This window comes from Blennius ocellaris, assembly GCF_963422515.1.
Source record: "Blennius ocellaris genome assembly, chromosome: 11".
In the NCBI taxonomy this organism is placed as follows: Eukaryota; Metazoa; Chordata; class Actinopteri; order Blenniiformes; family Blenniidae; genus Blennius; species Blennius ocellaris.
The window spans coordinates 24,398,735-24,417,278 of NC_137660.1; the positions used below are offsets into that span (position 1 = coordinate 24,398,735).

At 42.6% G+C, this 18,544-nt stretch overlaps 1 protein-coding gene across 2 annotated transcripts in view; it reads left to right on the plus strand.

Moving 5' to 3' along the window:
• Positions 1-2,847: 2,847 nt before the first annotated feature.
• LOC308136327 (solute carrier family 45 member 3) overlaps positions 2,848-18,544 on the plus strand; it is a 33,591-nt gene continuing 17,894 nt past the window's right edge. The window contains exon 1 of one of the 2 annotated variants that reach the window (XM_080504641.1): positions 2,848-2,937. The gene's annotated coding sequence lies outside the window, so the exon portion shown is untranslated. Of the gene's footprint in view, positions 2,938-3,639; positions 3,721-18,544 lie in introns of those variants that run through there. The other variant, XM_080504642.1, reaches the window with a different exon arrangement.

Below are 18,544 nucleotides of genomic sequence, written 5' to 3' on the forward strand. Positions count from 1 at the left end.
TGTAACTGTGATGGGCATTTGGTTCAGTGGCTTTATCGAGTGTTGATAGTTTATCCACAGGGACATAATCTGACTGTAGTTAATAATCCATGTCATTCATTGGAATTTGCATCCCCGCACGTCATTTCAGACAGACAATCAATTCAGCTTGTCAGAGAGTTTACCACAGCCTTGTTCAGCGGTGGTATTAGACTGATTAAAAGAGTTGACAGTGCAGCAGTCCCCAACACCCCCCCCCCAAAAGAAATGGTAGCAATAAACAAGATGGCCAGCTGGCTCTCAGAGAGTTATGAGATTTTGTAATAGCATCATGTAGAAACCTGCAACTGTTTGTATTATGCTGCAATGCGGGGAGCCCAAAAATCTGTGAGACGATGTACTGCTGACTATTTGGCATTCTCCAAATTGGTCTCAGTGGCCTTGAGTGTTGGGTTTCTTTTCGACAGAGAGCAGGGCGCGCAGATTTTCATGAGCGTCCACGTCTCCCTCCTCTCGCAGTGCCTCCCACGCTCGAAAGGAACCAGAACAATAAACTACCATTTGCATACTGGCGTGTAGAAAGTAATATCCGTCCTTCTTCTGTATCGTTTTTGCCCAACTTCGGCTGGAGTTGGCCAGCTTTACGGTTCAACGCATGGCACACACGCTCACATTCACACCAAAATCACCAATTTGGATCAAATGCATGAATGGTCGGAAACTGGAGTAGAAAACTCGCCTAGACAAAGGGTCCAATGTCCAGATTCCGCACAGACAACCTGCCAAGTGAGAGTGCTAACCACTACACCACTGTACCACCCTGGAAAGTAATGATCCACACATATATCTTTCGTCTTGTTTTGGATGTAACGTAGAAAACAGCTGCTATGATAATCTGGAGTCACTCATTCTGAAGGCGAAACATTGTTTTCAGAAGCCCAGTGTCAGTAGAAACAAATGTTGTCTTTTTTTAATTGAAATTAAAAACGAACACAAGTTTAACTCACCGTACAAACCAAACTGATAATAACTGAATCCAATTTTTGTTGACCACTCCCTGCTTTAAAATCATCATCATCCTGCTCGGTGCACTTGGCGACGTCTTTCTGAAGGAAGACGACAGGCAGATTGTTGAAAGCTTGTTGGAGAACTTGCCACAGTTCTTCTGTGGATTGAGGTTCCCTCTGTTGTTTCTGCCCCCTTCATGTAATCCCACACTGACTCAACTGATATTGAAATGAGTGCTCCCTGTCGACTGCACCAATCTGTTGTTGGGCTCCTTGTTCTTCTTGTCACTGAAGATCATTCCTTATGGCTGTGGCTGTCTGGGTTTTTTTTTTTTTTTTTTATACTCAACCCTCTTCGTTGCTGATCAAAATGACTCTCTGACGGTAATCTAATGAGCCAGCATCCAAACATTGGTAGTGTCTGAAAGTTTTGTGCAATAATGTATACACTGCCTAAAGTATTTCATAAGATATGCTTCAGTTGATTTGAGCATTGTGTTTCTATCACAGTGAAAATAGGTAGCTGTGAGTGGAAACATTGCTCTGGTTAACAAGATGAAAATGTTTGTTTTTTTTGCATAGTTTTGCATTTGCAAGGCTGAATTGTTCAGAGATTTGAGTTTCATGCTTAATTTACCTTGCTGGGTAATTCCAAGTTTGAAGAATGGACTGTCTGCAAAATCTGGTTACACTGATGAGGAAAGACAAAAAAAAAAAAGATTTCAACGCTAAGTGAGAAGAAATCTTTTTTTTTTTTTTTACATCTTCACTGCATATAATGCATCTTCACCGCATATAAAGCATCATAATGCTCCTATGACGTCCAACGTTTACAACAAAGGTATGTTATCATTAGAGGGGTGACACCGTGGTATTGTGGATCGCAGGGATTGTTATTATTGCACAGAATATCTAAATAACTGAATAATGTATATTGCACACAGAGACGAGTATTAGACATTAGAAAGTGCAGTGTGTGAATTGCCTGTGTTTGAGAGGTAAGCCATGGTTAATACGATGTTGACTACTGTCATGATTTCTCTTGATCCATGTATCCTATTGTATGATTTCTTTTTGTTTTGATCTTTTCGTTTTTGATCTTTTGAATATTTTGTAATAGAATATATAATAACAAGAAACATTGATGGTCACTGTCAATATTTTAAAATTGAGAAGCCCAAATGAAAGGGTGACTTTGAAATTGTGGATATAATCATAATTTCTTGGAAAATAAAATTGGGCAAATATGTTTTTCTGAGTTATCCTAAAAATAGTAAAATGGTATTAATAACTCAGCCTGCTGTCCACTACAAAGGACACCAAATAAAAACTATACATATATACATAAGTTCTTTTAAGGTTGCTTATCTAAAGATGCCGTGTTTAATACTGGAAAAATACAAAATTAATAGTATTAATGCAAAAAATTCATTGGAAAATTCAACAGACGTGGAAAAAAAAAATCGCAAAATGTTCATATCTGATGACAAGTCAGAAAAAGTATTCATTATTAGCTCTGCCCCTCGTTACCTTGTAAGTGCCTCTCAAAATTTTCATCGGTATGTTTAAAATGTGACATCCTTTAAAACAATAACACATATTCCACTTCCAAAATGTATGAAAAAAAACCCAAAACACTTGACCTGCACAATAACGAATTTGGTTCCTCTCCAATAATGTTACTTACTTTGTTCAAGCCCATTATTAACGAGTTATTAATTCGTTTTTTAACGTGTTTAGCATTGTGGGTTGTTTTTTTAAGTGTTGCTCGTTTGTGGTGTTTATTATGAAAGTCCCGACCGGAAGCAGTCGCAAGTGCCGTCCTCCAGCTTGCCTCGAGCTCTCAGCTGGTACTCGGGCTGGTTCACTCTCCACAAGTTGGGCAACAGCGGAACGTCGACAGAGAGAGCAAGTTGCTGCATGGATTTCCAGGAGGTCCACATAACTTAAGGTGAAGTTTTCTTCCTATTCATTCTTTTTTTATTCTTTAAATATATCTATTTCTTTAATCAACAGACCTTTCCGTTGTAATCCAAGTGTAACGTGTTGAAACTTATTACTCGGTTTATTGTACGTGGCTGCTTGGCGACGCTTGACCGCGTCGACACCGCAGACAACGGGGCTGGGGAAATGTGACCCATCCGCCGCCAAGTCTCGCCTGCTTTGGAGCCGTCCGAGGAGGCTGCGATTTATCGGTTTACCTGGGACGGAGAGTCCCGCCGTGGTGCTTTTTGAGCCTGCGGTGTCTGAAGGTGTGTGCGATCGTCCGGCCGGTCGGCCGGGCGTCTAACGGCGGCGACGGCAGCAGCGCAGCAGCGCAACAGCAGCAGCAGCGTGGTGCTTTCTGGAAGTTTTTCCACTCTGCGTCGCTGCCTGCAGCCTCTTAACCACCAGGCTCCTTGCATGCACGCTGATGTGCTGCCAAGTGCCATGGTGGCAATAACTTTACAGGCTTACCCACCGAGACACCCCCCCCCCCCCCCCCCTTCCCTCTTCTCCTCCCCTCCTCCTCGGTCAGCACTCACGGCCCGGCGCGTTCCGCTTTTACGCATTTGGCGCTGTGTTGGAGAGATCCCCGCTGTTTTGACGCATGAATGTCCAGCGGGGAGGAGGAGGAGGAGGAGGAGGAGGAGGAGGCGGCGGCGGCGGCGGCGTTTGAGGACACCCCCGTTTGCAAAGTTGCTTTCAAACTCGCTCAGCTGGTAGTGGCATTGACTGCGGACACGCTTTTACGGTAATGTTGTTTTTTTGATTTCTCTTTCTGTCGCTGCGTATTTTCCGCGTTTTATTTTTTTTTCTTTCTTTCTGCGCGCCTGGGTTCACGAACTCCAGATAAACAGCATCACCTGTTGTTTATTTAGACTGGACTCTGTTGACAAAATAGTTGTACTTTTGTTTACTTTGAACGTTGTTTACTTTACTCCCAAACTTTCATCTGTAGTGGTACGATAAAGCTAAAAGAAAATGACTTTTTTTTTTTTCCCCCCATTTTGGACAAGCATAGTTTTTTTTTTTTTTTTTTTTTTTTATCACTGCCATGATGATGATAGTACATATTATTTACCGAGCTTCTATTCATGACAACATTCAGCACAAAATGCTGAAACACAAACACATCGCATAATATTTTAAAACACTTGAAACGATAGAGTAATCTACAAGCAATCATACAATTGTTAAACTGAAGTCGCACAGGCGCTTCAACACTACAATTTGGATGAGCTTCATAATAAAAACCTGAAAAGCGAGCCATACTTCTGTCTGGAGGCTTTAACTTGCCCACAGTTTTTACTTATAAGTCCATCTGGGATTCATTAGTTCTTCACACTTCACTAGTAATTGCTGTAAATATATTGTTATTTACAGCCACAGCAAATGTCTTGCACTGCTGACTCTGCTGGGTTTTTTTTTGTTAGTTTTTTTTTACACCTGACACTCTTTCTATCCTCAACCAGGAACTCAGACCTGGGTCCCCCACATTTTGAGTCAAGTCACTCAATACTCCACTGTCAATACATTACCGGTATTATTATTTTTAAATCCTTCTGTTATAGTTGCATATTTTGACTTGAAGCGCACAAAACAACTGAAAAAAGGGTGCCAGTGGTTTGATTCTGTCCCAGCTGTTGTGCATTATCAGCTTCCTTTTTTTTTTTTTTTTAAATGCTTGTTGTATCTGGAGAATACACCATGAGGGATGTAAACTACATTGGGTACCAAGTAAACCCCTTAAGCTCTGAAAGTTTCCAGTTTTTTTTTTGTTTTGTTTTGTTTTTTAATGTTGTCTGTGTGGATCTATTCTTTTTGAGACAGACCAGAAGCTTTCAAGGCTCAAATACCACATTAAGAAGGGAACAGGATCAAAAGGTTAAACAGCTCTAACCCATGACAGAGGGACTTTTATTGTCACCATGACCGTGACTCTGCCGTTACACAAAGGCCCCTTTCCCCTCCTCAAAGACCACTTCAGTTAGTTATTTTTCTGCCCTGGGAAAAAAAAAAAAGAAAAAGACTCTGCTCTTCTTTTAAATAGTGTGATTTTAACACAAACTTCTTTTTTTTTTTTTTGTTCAATGATAGGTTTAACTGTGTCCCGTGCTGCTATATAATTCACTGCTCACAAGAATTAAGTATTAGTTCAACTAGATTCCTGCTCGTAAACTTGCATTAACGTCATCCAGAACTTTGACTCCGAACGCTCGGTGCCAAGCCCATCATTGTGATTAAACCGGCTGATCGCAGAGCAGCCACATTCTTACCACTTGCTGCTTTTCTCTACGCCTCCCCGGGAGGGGTTTGCACTGCTCTGTGCAGAGCTCATCTGCTCCACGGTGATAGAAATGCTTCCTCGCCCAGGATGCCGTGGCTCGACCAGCTGGCTGTTCTGTAACTGCTCTGTGACAGTCTAATATACCCCACAGCCAGGCGCAGGATAATCACCCACCGTCGAGGACACCAAGCTACTTAGGCAGACTGAAGGCTTTTGCCGTTTTAATCAGTCGTAGGCTGTTTATCTCCTGTTGGAGTGCTTCCTGTGTCTCCGCGTGTACCTCAATTCAATGAATTACACTCGTCTTCCTGCATATGTTTTTTGAAGACAGGTGCTGGATTATGTGGTGGGTGTGATTTTCTTCTTTTTTTTTTTCTTTCCTGGCTGTCTTTTCCTAAAAAATAAGGAGGGCCTAAAGAGCTTTAGTTTGAGGGTTTTTTTTTTTTTTTTTTTTTTTTTCAAAGAGGGGGTGGCTCTCTTTTCCTTAAGCTCTGTGTCCTCTTCAAAGCATTGTGTGCTGCTGTCACTCTGATATCGTGTGTAGCCATGAACAATCACAGGTATGCGATCTGTACAATGGTTGTCTCTCAGATCAGAGGAGTGCAGCAGACGTCCACTTCACTGCCTCATATTGCTCTCATCACAGTCCCTTTTTTAAAGTTATTTTCTAGCTGTTGTGTCCGCCCGTGTTATTCCAATCATAACAACAGATTTGCACTTTTTTTTTTTTTTTTAATCACCGTCTGTCCACATGAAGTAGACGAAACCTTGCCGACACTTAAGTTGCCCCAATCGCCTCGGGGTTTCCTTGCAATTTGAGCTAGTGCCTTTTATATTGACGGAATACGTGCCGGCTGCTTCTGTTTCCCTTTGTCTCTGTGTGAACCCCAATTTAGTCTTGAGTTCATTTGTCAGATCTGCTGGGTTTATTTTGTAGTTATCTGAAAGCAAATATTCCAACCACTTAGACCTTGTGCATTTACTGCTGAAGTGAATGTGTCCCTCAAGTGCTAATCATCGCAAGAACAGTCGGTTCATTTGTTGAAACAGGAGGAGGGGTGGTAATCAAAAAAACATTGATAGTAGAAGGAAAAATGGTTAATTTCTTTTCATTTTCCATGGTTTTTTTTCCATTGTTGTATGACAACTACCCGTCAGAAACACCTGCCCCAACACTGGAAGGATGTGAAAATGGAACGCTCGTTATTCGACCACCAGAACTCACTAACAGCGGGGGGGGGAATCCTGAATGCCAAGCAACCTGTCTTGATTTCTGCATCTCTCGTGGATGGTAGACCGAGGTGCTTTAGAAGTTATTTTTTTCTTTTTCCCCGGCTCTCCGCAGGCTGCAGGGTCAGAGTCTAAACAGGATCTCTGTAATAGTGGAGCACAGCCAGCTGGGCTGCAGAAAGGCTGCTCACAGCTTCTCCTAATGGCCTGGAGCTAAAAGGAAAAGATGACAACGGCTCTGCCACCAAGGAATGTCACATCTGCGGCACTGTTATCGTGCGTGCTGTCGTTCAACCTCCCAGTATTCCTGACCTCTTAGGGTTGTTGACCTTAGACTCTGTTTACACAACAACTTTTCAGGTGAGAAAGCAGAAAGGTTTCTCGCTTTCACGGCAACGTTTTGGAAACGATGTCCGTTTACCTGGCAACGGCAGAAATGCTGAAAACGGTGTTGTCATGTTGAGCGCTGTCTGTTTTTTGTATTGAAGCCACACACGTGTCAGCTTGTAAACATTAACAATGGCGAGGACACGGACAGACAACAAAGTTGGATTGGCATTATGAGCGACTCTCAACTATAAAACTGTTGCGATCGCTGGGTTTGCATGTTCTTCCCAGGTTTTCTACGAGCATTTAGTTTTTCTCCCATTAAAAAAAAAAGACAAAACAACTTGCATTCAGGGTTAATTGGTCATTTCTGAATGGCCGTTGTTGTTTTCCAAACATTTGTTTTCCCCGTGATGCATTGGACACTCATCTGCACTCCACGACTTGTGTTTAAATCCATCCATCTCTAGAAGATGGGTGGATTTAAAATGCAGTTAAGTCATTTGTTCCGCCGTCAATTCATTCAGTGTTTCAAATTATGCACCAACTTACCAGCACCTCTTTCTCTCTCCGCCCCGGTTGGCTTTCACAGAAGTGAGAGTCACATTCTTCTCCGCCGGCGCTATACGGCGGCGTGCATGCCTGAGTTCCTGTCGGGATTACTGTCCTCTTGTGATGGCTACCCGGGATCAGGCCAGACTCAGATCGGTTCGAGAAGGGTGAAGCCATAGTGGATTCAGGCATCTGGGTTGTATCTGTGTTCTTTTAATATCTTGTCTGATTAAAGGCATGAATATTCCCTATCTTCCCTTCAGTCTGGCATGAAATGAGTCGGTGCCAAAGCGTGTGGGTGCACTGGCAGCGGTTCAGTTCTCCAGTGGCCAACTGCTTTTCTCTCTAATCCTAATTTGCTGCTCTGTATTTCTGTCATTCAAACTTAAAACACACTGTCACACAATGGATGGAATATGCCAACTGCAAAGCAGCCCCCCCCCCCCCCCCCCCACCACCACCACCCCCCAAAAAAGATGAATAATTTAGTAAATTATGGAAACATGAGTAGCTTTTGTTTTATTATACTGCTGTCCATTGTAAAACATGAGGCAAAATTACAGAAGCACACTTTGACATTTCCTGCTTTCAGACAATTTCATTATAATCGCAGTTATTCATACCAATCAACCGTGAAAGCATCAGTATTCAGAACTTTGTGATTTTAGTTTGGAACTCCAAAGGTGTTTTCAAACTTTTTGTTTCAGTCGTGACTTTGTCACATGAATCCGACTGCTGCACAGCTTGTGGGGTTTTATTCTCACCACAAGTTGCCTTTGACTGATGTCTGAACTCACCAGGAACTCCAGATGTTTCTGTTTCTCTTGTTCCACAATATATCCCTGTTTCACTCATCTTTGTACATTTAAATTAAAAAAATTACAAAAGAGCTCCCTTCTGATTTGCATTCCCCTCCATTAATCTGACAGTGCGGGCCATGTGTTGTAATGTTGTAAGAAAGATTCTGGACTCCATTACTAAAATTCTTCTCTTAGCTTGAACCAAGTGGAGCATCTGTCAGTTTTTGTGATGGAATCGAAGGCTGTACTTTTATTTAAATAACACTGAATTGACGTCGGTTGGAAATCCAGTCGCTGTGTCAATGCCAAGTTCAAACATCAGCTCAAATTAACATTGAGTGTGTAATATAATACTGAAACAGTCTATCAAATTTACGTACGGCCCATATTTCAAGGGATTATATTAGAAATACATAAATATTCATATCGCCCTGTCACATACTTTCCTGTTTGTGAAAGTATGCGACACTTGTCCTCATGGAGAGCTACAGCATACTACCTGCTTTATTCCCGTGTGTTGGATGAACATCCCACCCATACATGGCTCTTTTCCTCCCACTGACTGCATCTCTAGTAAACCTCTGTGAATGTAAGAAAACTGTCTCTTAGCTTTATGTAGCCAGTAGGATATATTCCATGTCTGTCCATGTCTGTTTTGCAGCCTATATGGATGCATCATTTTGCTTTAAACATTAAACATTTTTACCTCGAATCAAGCAGCTGTCATCTTATTTTGCAGATGGCTTTGCGTCCTCCTGTGTCTTTCCTTTGCTTTTGTGCACAGCACTTGCGTCTCTTAAAATCCGGTTTTCTCTGAACACCTACCTCTTGTTTTGTGTTTTGTTTAATCCTCGCATCAAACAGAGTCACAAGTGTTCTGACATTGATTTTCCTATGATGATTCCTAGATGTTGATGTGCACGTCAAAAGGAAACTTGACCAATTTCATACACTGAAGTGTGTTTACATTTAGCCACCTGTCGCACATCACCACATTTCTATTCATTAGAAGCAACAACCATACTTGAGTTCTTTTTGATGAGCGTAAAACAAAGGGCTCAACAGTCGGCGTCTATTTGCGTTCCTCTCTCACAACCTCTGCTCGCCTGATTTAATTTACTGACTTTACTTAGTTCTGCCCACATGGTTGAATTGTGGAGGGCGCTGTGTGGCATTGAAAGGAAAAGAGCCTCAGGTCCGGCTCGCATGAAAAAAAAGAAAAGAAAAAAAAGTGGCAAACAGACGGCAATTGAGCCGATCACTTTTCTGTAATGCCGCGTTAATGAGAAGCGTTACTTTTGACAGTTCGGCAAAGCTGCTAAAAACCACGGTCGACGTGTAGAAAAGACGAGCACAGGCCCTGAAGGGGGGATAACATGGACTTGTCCTTCGACATTTTCCCATGGTGATAAGGACTCGGCCAGATGTTCGCAATACATATTCACAGTCTCCCCTCAACTCTTGGAGGAGCCCCAGAAAGTGAATTGAACAGATCTGGTAAGGCATTCAGTGCACCAACTTGTTTATAGGACCCCTACCTGCTGATAATTTCACAATAAAACGAGCAGGACAGACCAACCCAATGAGATGGTTAAAGGTTTCAACGTATGTTGTCCCCCGTTTGAAGTTTGCCCGTGTGAATGGGGGAAACGGCACATTATAAGACACCACGGTCTTGTCTTTCATGTCGCAAGCAAAAGGGGGGATGCTATGGAGACCTTTGATATGTGAGATGCTCTGTGCTTTGTGAAAGGATCCAGCTTATGATTTGAGTCAATATGCATGTGAGTGCTTTGATGCCTTTTTTTCTTCTTTTTTTTTTTTACCAGTAAAGTTTCATACCATATGTGTGTTAAAGTGCCTGTTTTTTTGCACATTGGCAGTGTGTACAGATACACTAATGGATTTGCTGGCCCACCCTTGTTGAATGTTTAAAAAATAAAAAATGTTTGCGAACTGATTTGGACAGTTTGATGAATATCACAGCCAAAGTTTGGAGGGCATGATTAAAATAGCGGAAGGAAAGATTGATTTAGTTTACATGTTTCTTTTGTTCGAATGCTTTTTGTCTCAAATACTTGATGATAGATGTTTCCTTTTTTCTCTCCCAGAGAGCTCAGGGTAGATTGCTCCCCCCTTTAAAAAAAAAAAAAAGCTTTTATGGTTTGGGCACACAAAGATAGTAATGTTGTAAAACCAATTCCGTTGTGTAATTGTGTTTTTACACTGGTGTTTTTGAAGGAGAAGCTGCTTTATGTACACTTACAAACCCTCTGCAAAGAACTCCTCCAACTATGGGCAGGATGTTTATTAAAATGACTTAAACATGGTGTGTGAGCACAAGATTAGGCATGTACGGAGTGGCATTGTGTGTGTGTGTGTGTGTGTGTCTGTGTGTGTGTGTCTTCTAAGCGGTAGAGAAAGGACTTTGCCCTTCTCTTCTCTCTTTACCATCTGGTTTGTGTAACATTTGACTGAGGCGTTAATCATTGTGCCTTGGGGCCACTGCTGCTCTGACAACAGCTGGAAAAGGGAGATGGACCTGTTGATGTCCATCTGTCCTTCTATCTGTCAGTTTTGCATGGACTGCTGTATTAACTGTATCCATGCAGCTGTAAGGTTCACGACCTTAGTGTTCCTCAGGGGGGGAAAACAGTTCCACGATTTATTTAAAAAGTAAAAAAAAAAAAAAAAAAAACACAGCTGGAACGACCTTCCTCGCCACATTTCCTCTGTTGGTCAAATCTGTCAGCCCGTAACTTCCAACACAACTTTCACTGGCTCCTTACTTCCATTTAAATTTGCTGACTTGTCTTTATAGCTTGCCATTAATGGGGAATTACACACCTGGGAGGCCAATCCATGCTTGCTGCATCCTTGTGGCTGTGTGTGTTTCTCTGTGATGGAGTCTTCATAGTGGATGTGCTATAAAAAGCACACTGGGCGCCTGCTGCTCGTACCTCACATATCTACAAGAGCAACATTTCTCCATTGTACTCAACAGTTGTTTCACAGGAGATTACGTTGCTTCACCGTGCGGTTTGATATCGACCAGCTTGTGAAATCGCTTGACAATGTCCACTATGTCCATGGAATCAGCCTGTCCTTGAAACAGCTGTGAGGAGACAAGCCTTCGTATTTTCCACACTGCAGCATCGTGGAGCTGGCATTTTGCTCTCCGTGGCATCCCATAGGTGCTGGATGGGATTTAGGTCAGGGTGTGGGATTTTGATTTTCCACTTCTCACACGAATCATGTTTTGGTGACATTTCTTTAAAGGAGACGTATTATGCTTCTTTTTTATTTTTTTTTGATCAACCAACGTTGCTTGTCATTGTTTACTGTTAAAAATATCTATTTTCTACAGCCCCTTCTTTCTCTCTGAGACATTGTGGCTCCTTTCGTTTCAACACTGCCCTCTCAGATAGCCCAATTTCTTCTTTTGGCTCTCAGGAAGCCTCCTCAAAAAAGTGCTGAGCCCGTTTGGCAGGCAGGTTTAATTGTTTGTAATTTGACACCAGACTCATCATTTAGATATAGAGTGTCTTGTACCTTGGGCAGGAGAGCATTTAAACACATCTTTGGCAAGATGTTGTTGGCTTATGGAAGCCTGTTCCAAACTGTGCATCCGCATGAGGCTAAAGACAGGTTTCTCCTTAAAGAAGAGACGGGCTGTTTTTCTCGCTGTGTGATCTCATGGCAGAGCTTAATGAAAAGCTTTTTGCATCGCATATGCTATATTCATGATGCGAAGTAGAGGATATCATAGCGGCTCATCTTTTTAAGTTTTTCAAATGTCTCTGTGCACTTTGGTCCATGTTTACCAAAACCACGGTCAGAAAACAAACCGCAACTATGACGCACCGCCTGCTCAGTTTTCCCCCGACGGATTGTGCCTGATCTGAACTCCTCACTTAAATTTCAGCAGATCTTCAGCATAGCATCTTCAACAGCGCCTATTTGTCTGTGCATCTTCTTCGCCATTTTATTTCCTCCTGGTTTTTGAATGATCGGCGTGCTTGGTTTAAGCTGGTCGCCGTTATTATCGATCTCCTTCGCGATCGATTTCGGACGGTTATTTGGTTTTGCCCTGCTGCTGCCGGTCTTTCCGGGCCTGTCGGCTTTGTGCTGATCCAACAAATAGAGTGACTTTCATTGTGCAAACAAACAAAGTTTAACCTTTCCTCTGAGCACTTGACTTTGAACGAGGCTGTTCCAAGCTTCATGTAATTGATGCATAAAGAATTAGAAATAAACTTACAGTACAGAAGATGGACGGCGGTGATTCGGCTCAAGAAAAATGCTTGAATCAGCGGCTTCTCGATGTTCTGCTTTCTTCATTCGCATACTGAGGTTAGAAAACAAAACTTCAGCTTGTATGTGGGTCACATGAGGTCCTTCTGTCTTTAAATTTATTGTGGTTCCTTCTTTACAATATATGCACAGCAACACCCTGGTGAGTGTTGCAAATTTGTTATTGCTACACATCTGCAACAGATTTTGTCCATTCCAATGCACAAAGACAAAGACTGCTGGTCTGGCACAAATTGTTGCACTCCGCGACTACTACACATTGAATAAAAGATGGTTGGATGAAGCAAAACATTAAAAAAGAAAAAAATTAATTATGCTAGACTGCCACTAAAGATTTGAAATGGGAGTCTTGCGCACCTTTGTTGTGATCTGTTTTTTTTTGTGTTTTTTTAAGTGCAGGACTTACGCAGAAGATAATGTCAAGTATATGTACTTAAAACTCTATTCCTCGGGAAACAATGTTTTTAACAATGGTGTTTATTTTCACTTCTTTTAGGAGCAGAATCTTTCCTTTTTCTGGAAGAACTCTTGACACCCTTGATGTGTTGGTTAGCTTCTTTTCGGGTCTATTTTCCATTATCTGTCGCTGGAGTAAACATGTGTAATGGGTCCTGTGCAGTCTGTGATTGATTCTCCATGCAAAGCAAGATTGTGTGCCTCTTGGCGCAGCGTTAGCGATTGATTCAACATTTTGTAATTGAATTGTATTTATTTATGACACTGTGGCAGCTGCGATAGCTCTGTGGCCGTATGCAACAGATGGCTAAGTATAAGTAAAACACTCCCGCAGGATTCTGAAGCCTGGAGGACTATATTAAAGAGTGTGGGACCAGCCATGTTATGACTGGGTATAGATAACTCCTGGAAAATGTTAAGGTTTTCGTGCTTTTAGATGACCGCTGCACCAGTGCTCATCTTGAAGGCTCCAAATGCTAAAAGCTATTAGGTATGTATCGAAGCTCGGTGTTTAAGCATCGCCATCACGTATTTACTTAAAGGTTAATTTGCTGTGGAGGCACACAATGAGTGATTGATCCTTCCCATCGTGCTATGTATAATGTGGGTGACATTTAGGCTTTATTGGGTCCCTGCTGCTGCGCCAAGAGTAGTGGCCCTGGAGTTCTATTTCTGACACACTGTTTTGGTTTATCAAAGCAGGGAGCAGTGTGTCGTAGCTTATTATGGGCATGTTGGATTTGGCCGGCGCAGGAGAAGCCGAGTTTGTGGAAAAGGCCACCATGGAATTAAGGCCCGCTTGGCCCTGTCCACGTGTATCTTTAGGCAAAGCTGTAGTCACACACACACACACACACACACACACACACACACACACACACACACACACACACACACACACACACACACACACACACACACACACACACACACACACACACACACAATGTGCTAACAATAGAAACAAACATCACTGCGTGACCTGAAATGGTTGCAGATGTGCAAAGTTTAATTATATTAACAAGCCCGTTGTTGAACGAGTGTTTTGTTGGCTGGGAAAAGTAAGTGTCTGGTATGTGTGCAACTTGCGGTTTTGAAGAGACAATTTATTATTCTTTCACAAAGAGTGTCTTAAAATGCCACGTTCATACCCATTTGGAATGGGTAATTACACACCAAATGAGATACTGTATATTTTTCAACAATTTTAAAGGAAGTTCATTGCTCATTGTGTGCTGTAATGACTTCTAAATATATCAGGGAGAGAAAAACCAACCAAAAGATTTGAAAGGACGAAGCATTTTCAGTAAGTGGGGACACTGTCAGTGAGGCCCAGCCTTTCTCCAAAATGGGATTTCAGAATTGTCTTAATTCCAGACAGGCCGCTCCTGTAGCAGAGGGGGAGTGCTGCCAGCAGCCGTTCTCCACACTCTGCTTTATTGATCTGCCTCCGGGCTCTGTGAACGGAGATTCCTTAAAGCCAGTCGTAGCCTAATGACATTACTTGACACCCCAACCCTCCCACCGCTAACCACCTTCCCCATTCTACGTCTCCCTGCGCTCCACTTTTCTCCGTCCTCTCGCTGTTATCAAATTAAAAGCTTTTCCACAGAGGGTTGCTCTTGGCCTGCGGGCGCTGGGCACGGGCATGGCAGCCAGCCGGATGGGGGAGTGAGTCCTTGCTTGTGTGTGTGTGCTCGTGTCTGCACGTGCATGTGTGCATGTGCGTGTGTGCATGTTCGTGTCTACTTAAACAGGCCTTTTGCAGGCTGAGCTGCTGAACCAGGAAAAGGGTTAAAGCAGCCATGCTGGAGCATAGGCTTAACTGAGACTTTTCTGGAAGAGGAGCGGTAATGAGAGAGGGTGGGAGAGCTGCCGCGGCCCTGATAGGCAGCTGAACACGATACCGGGTCGAGGGGCATGATACTGAAGTTTAGGGAGTGGTTATAGACGGTGGCAAAGAAGAGGTTGGGGAGTGGCCTCAGTGCGGAATTGTGAGATGATATCAATTCATTCTTTGCCTCTTATCCTTCTGTTATACAATACAGGTGAGTGAGTGAGTGTGTGTGTGTGCGTGTGTGTGTGTGTGTGTGTGTGTGTGTGTGTGTGTGTGTGTGTGGGGGGGGGGGGGGGGTGTTTACATGTCAGGTCGAGGCAACAGCAGTAGTCTGAATTTTGCCTTTGAGGCCAAACTGTTGTGGGGCGGCAGGGGACAAGTCATTTTCTGAGGCAGATACAGGCAGACAGAAAACAGCAGGATTCCTCGAGTGCTTTGGGATTTCCCCAATTCCCACCTTACAGGCTGAGACAGAGGAGGAGGAGGGAGGGAAGGGGAGGGAGGAGAATAATGGGAGGGAGGGAGGGAGGGAGAGGAGGTGGGCTAAATAAGAGAGGAGGGAACAGGGGACTCGGAAAGAAGCAGGATAAAAAAAGAGCCGGAATATGTGGCTTGAAGCAGGTGGTCAATGAGTCTGCACAGATATGCTCAGCAAGAGAGCAGGGAGTTCAGATTGGATGAAGGCTGCAACTCACATTTAAAGCTGAGTAAGTACTCAATGTTTTCAGCAATGCACATCTGCAGGTGAACATTTTCGTCCTTGGTTGGTGAGTATCGTTTTTTAAATGAGGAATTTATTCCGCTGTGGCTCATTGTGGTATTATGCTTTTCTTTGCGTCATCCAGCAAGCCTGATGGGCGGATAGTTAATAAATGGAAGAACGTTTTTGTAATGACGGATATGTGCACTTTTAACTGTGTAATTTTGGTATTTTTAGAAACCGTCCTTCAGCTGAGCATGATGAATTTCCATTGAATGTGAAGAGCTCATTGTGACTCTTGTAGGATGAAGGCTAATGGTAATAATGGGTCATTTAAAACATGTAAGTGCAAAATAGTAGAATATGAAATAATATTAAATACATTTTAGATTCAAATGTGCGTAAAAAGAAGTTATAATACATACCTACATTGGAAATTCATTATTAAAGTGCTGGTTCTATCAGTGGATTACTTTCTTTAATATTCAGTGAGTTTTGACCATAACAGTTTTGGGTGAAATCACGAAAACGCTCCAAATAGTTGGCACCAGAAATATTGACAATTTAAACCAATCAGTTCGCTATCAGGCAGAAGTCCTCCACTTGTCAGGGCCGCAGAGCCGTCAGATAGAAATTTCTCTCCTCTCGACTTGAGGTTTAAAACGCCACGTTGGGAAATTGGAAAGGCGGCTCAATGCAAAACCAGCACAGTTTGGCAATGTGTAGAAAATGGAAAGAAGGTCGCGTGTCAACTGTTCACACACCAATTAATTGAAGAAACCTAAGTTAACTGGGAATAGATCAATGGCTACTGCTGCTGATCGCTGGGCTAACCGCATTCAGGTCACAAGGCTAATCCCTGATTGTTAAACGTTTTGTTTTGTCAGAGCCCTCGCCAAAACATCCTGTTTATTATATAGAAAGACTAAAGGATCCAGAGGTATGAACAAATCTTCCAAGCTCGAATCAGAGATTACTTTTGAAATTTAAAAAAAACAAACAACAACAACTCATAATTATACAAATAGTTTAATTTGGTGTGAATTAACTAATCATTGCAACTCAAGACTTAATCAACAAGGCTTAGATGCTGTATTTTTTGTAAGTTTGTAATGTATTTTGTATAAATTGGGTGCTGACTTAGAAATGTCCAACAGTAATTAAGCTGCGGTTTCAACATGCCGAGATTGAAAATGTGAAACGGAGAACAAATTGGACATATAATTATAAAACACCACAACAATGGAATTCGGTAATTAATCATTATGTAAATTCTCCAACTTTATGAATAAAAGTTGTCGCTGGCAAGTAACAACACTGTCGGAGAGAAAATGCCATCCCTCGACAATTAACTGGCTATTAACTAAACCTAATTAGAATTTCCACCGCTCTATTAACTAGATGTAAACACACCTGATCAAGATTGAATGAAAACTCATTAGCGTTTGGATTCACTCTTGTTAGTCCTTTCACTTTTTACACAATAGCCTTTCAGTGAGTGGAAAGCCACGGCTGGTGGCGAGCTGCGTTTATCGGCCACACCGAGAGGCCACGCAGCTGAACCCTGCTGCACCCCATTGTTGTGCTGGTTTGCATGAGCCACTATGATAACGGTCACCTCCCCGAGGCATCGCTTGCTTCATTCTCTCGCCTGTAAAGGCACAGGCTTCCCTCAGTTCACCTTCTATACACACACACGCACACACACAACTTAATCCCGCATTAGGGTGAGCTGACCAAGCCTGCATTCCTCTCATCTTCATCTAATAAGTGTGTGTTAAGCCTATCTGTGTGAACGCTTGCACTTAAATATGCAGTGGCAGTTCTCTTCACCCGCGTTTTCAGGGTTGAACTCTGGAATAGACCAGTGAGATGCACTTAAAAATGAAATATTGCGATACTTCTCTGCTGTGAATGAATGAAATAAGTGAACGATCATGACGGATTGACGATTACACCAGATTCACCCGCCCCGAACCCTGAAGGTACAGTCTCTCACTAAAATACATCTTGAAGATACTTATAGCACTACTCTCTCAGGAGCCGTGAACTATTAGTTTCCTGTCATCCTTATGGTCTTTTAAACTTGGGGGACTTATTCTGAGGCACCACCCTAATTAGTGCAGGGATGGAGAGAGCTCTTCATATTTTGGCACTGCAAATAGTGTCATTAGACCCTCCAGAAAAAGGACAAGCTCGTCTTTCCAACGTAAGCCGTATGCAGAGGTGGAAGTCACGCAGTACGACATTATCACATTACTGACATTACATCAGAATTTTTTTTTTTTTTTAGGTATGATTTAAGTATGTATAAGTAGTCGTGGTTGAGGATAAATCTCCTGAACTCTCACTACTTCAGCATTCGCTGGAAATAGTGTGGGGAGGAGAAAATTGTCGGCAAGCAGTCGTCCTCCCGCTGTCCTCGTCTTTGAAATGTTAGGATGATCACATGATTTGCGGTGAAAGGCAGGGTCAGGGGTCGCAGTGACGGATGTGGGCTTAAGATTACAGCCTTGGGGGCAGGGTCAGGACGGTCATGGCGGTCAGGGCGTGCCTTTCAAGTGAGCAGAAGCAGAGACCGACTCGAACACAAAACTTTGTCTTTTTTTTTTTTGAAGGTTGAAGAAATCCCATGTTGTCAGGAGTGAGGTCTGTACTCATCTGAATGACTGGACGGAGAATGATGCGCAACACCGGGTCAGGGATAACAAGGGAGATTTCAAGATGAGAAAAAGGAATTATGGCTTCAGATTGAAAGGCCTACAAATAATCAGATGTTGATTAGGATTTATAATCACTCAAAGTTTCTCTTAAAGCCTCATGTGATTGCGTTGGGACACATTGTGAACAGAACTTGCAAAGTCGTTCCCCCCCCCCCCCCCCCCCCCAAAAAAAAGCATATGAATCATATGTTCTTAATGTGGGTTGGGAATCCTCATCCAGCAGCTTCTGCACTTCTTCTTTGAGCTTCATTTTATTTGACACCTGATGGAAGAAATGATTGCCGGACTGGGAAGTGGCCCACTATTTATATGGTCATGAATCCTCAATTGACTTGCAACCGCTCCTTGC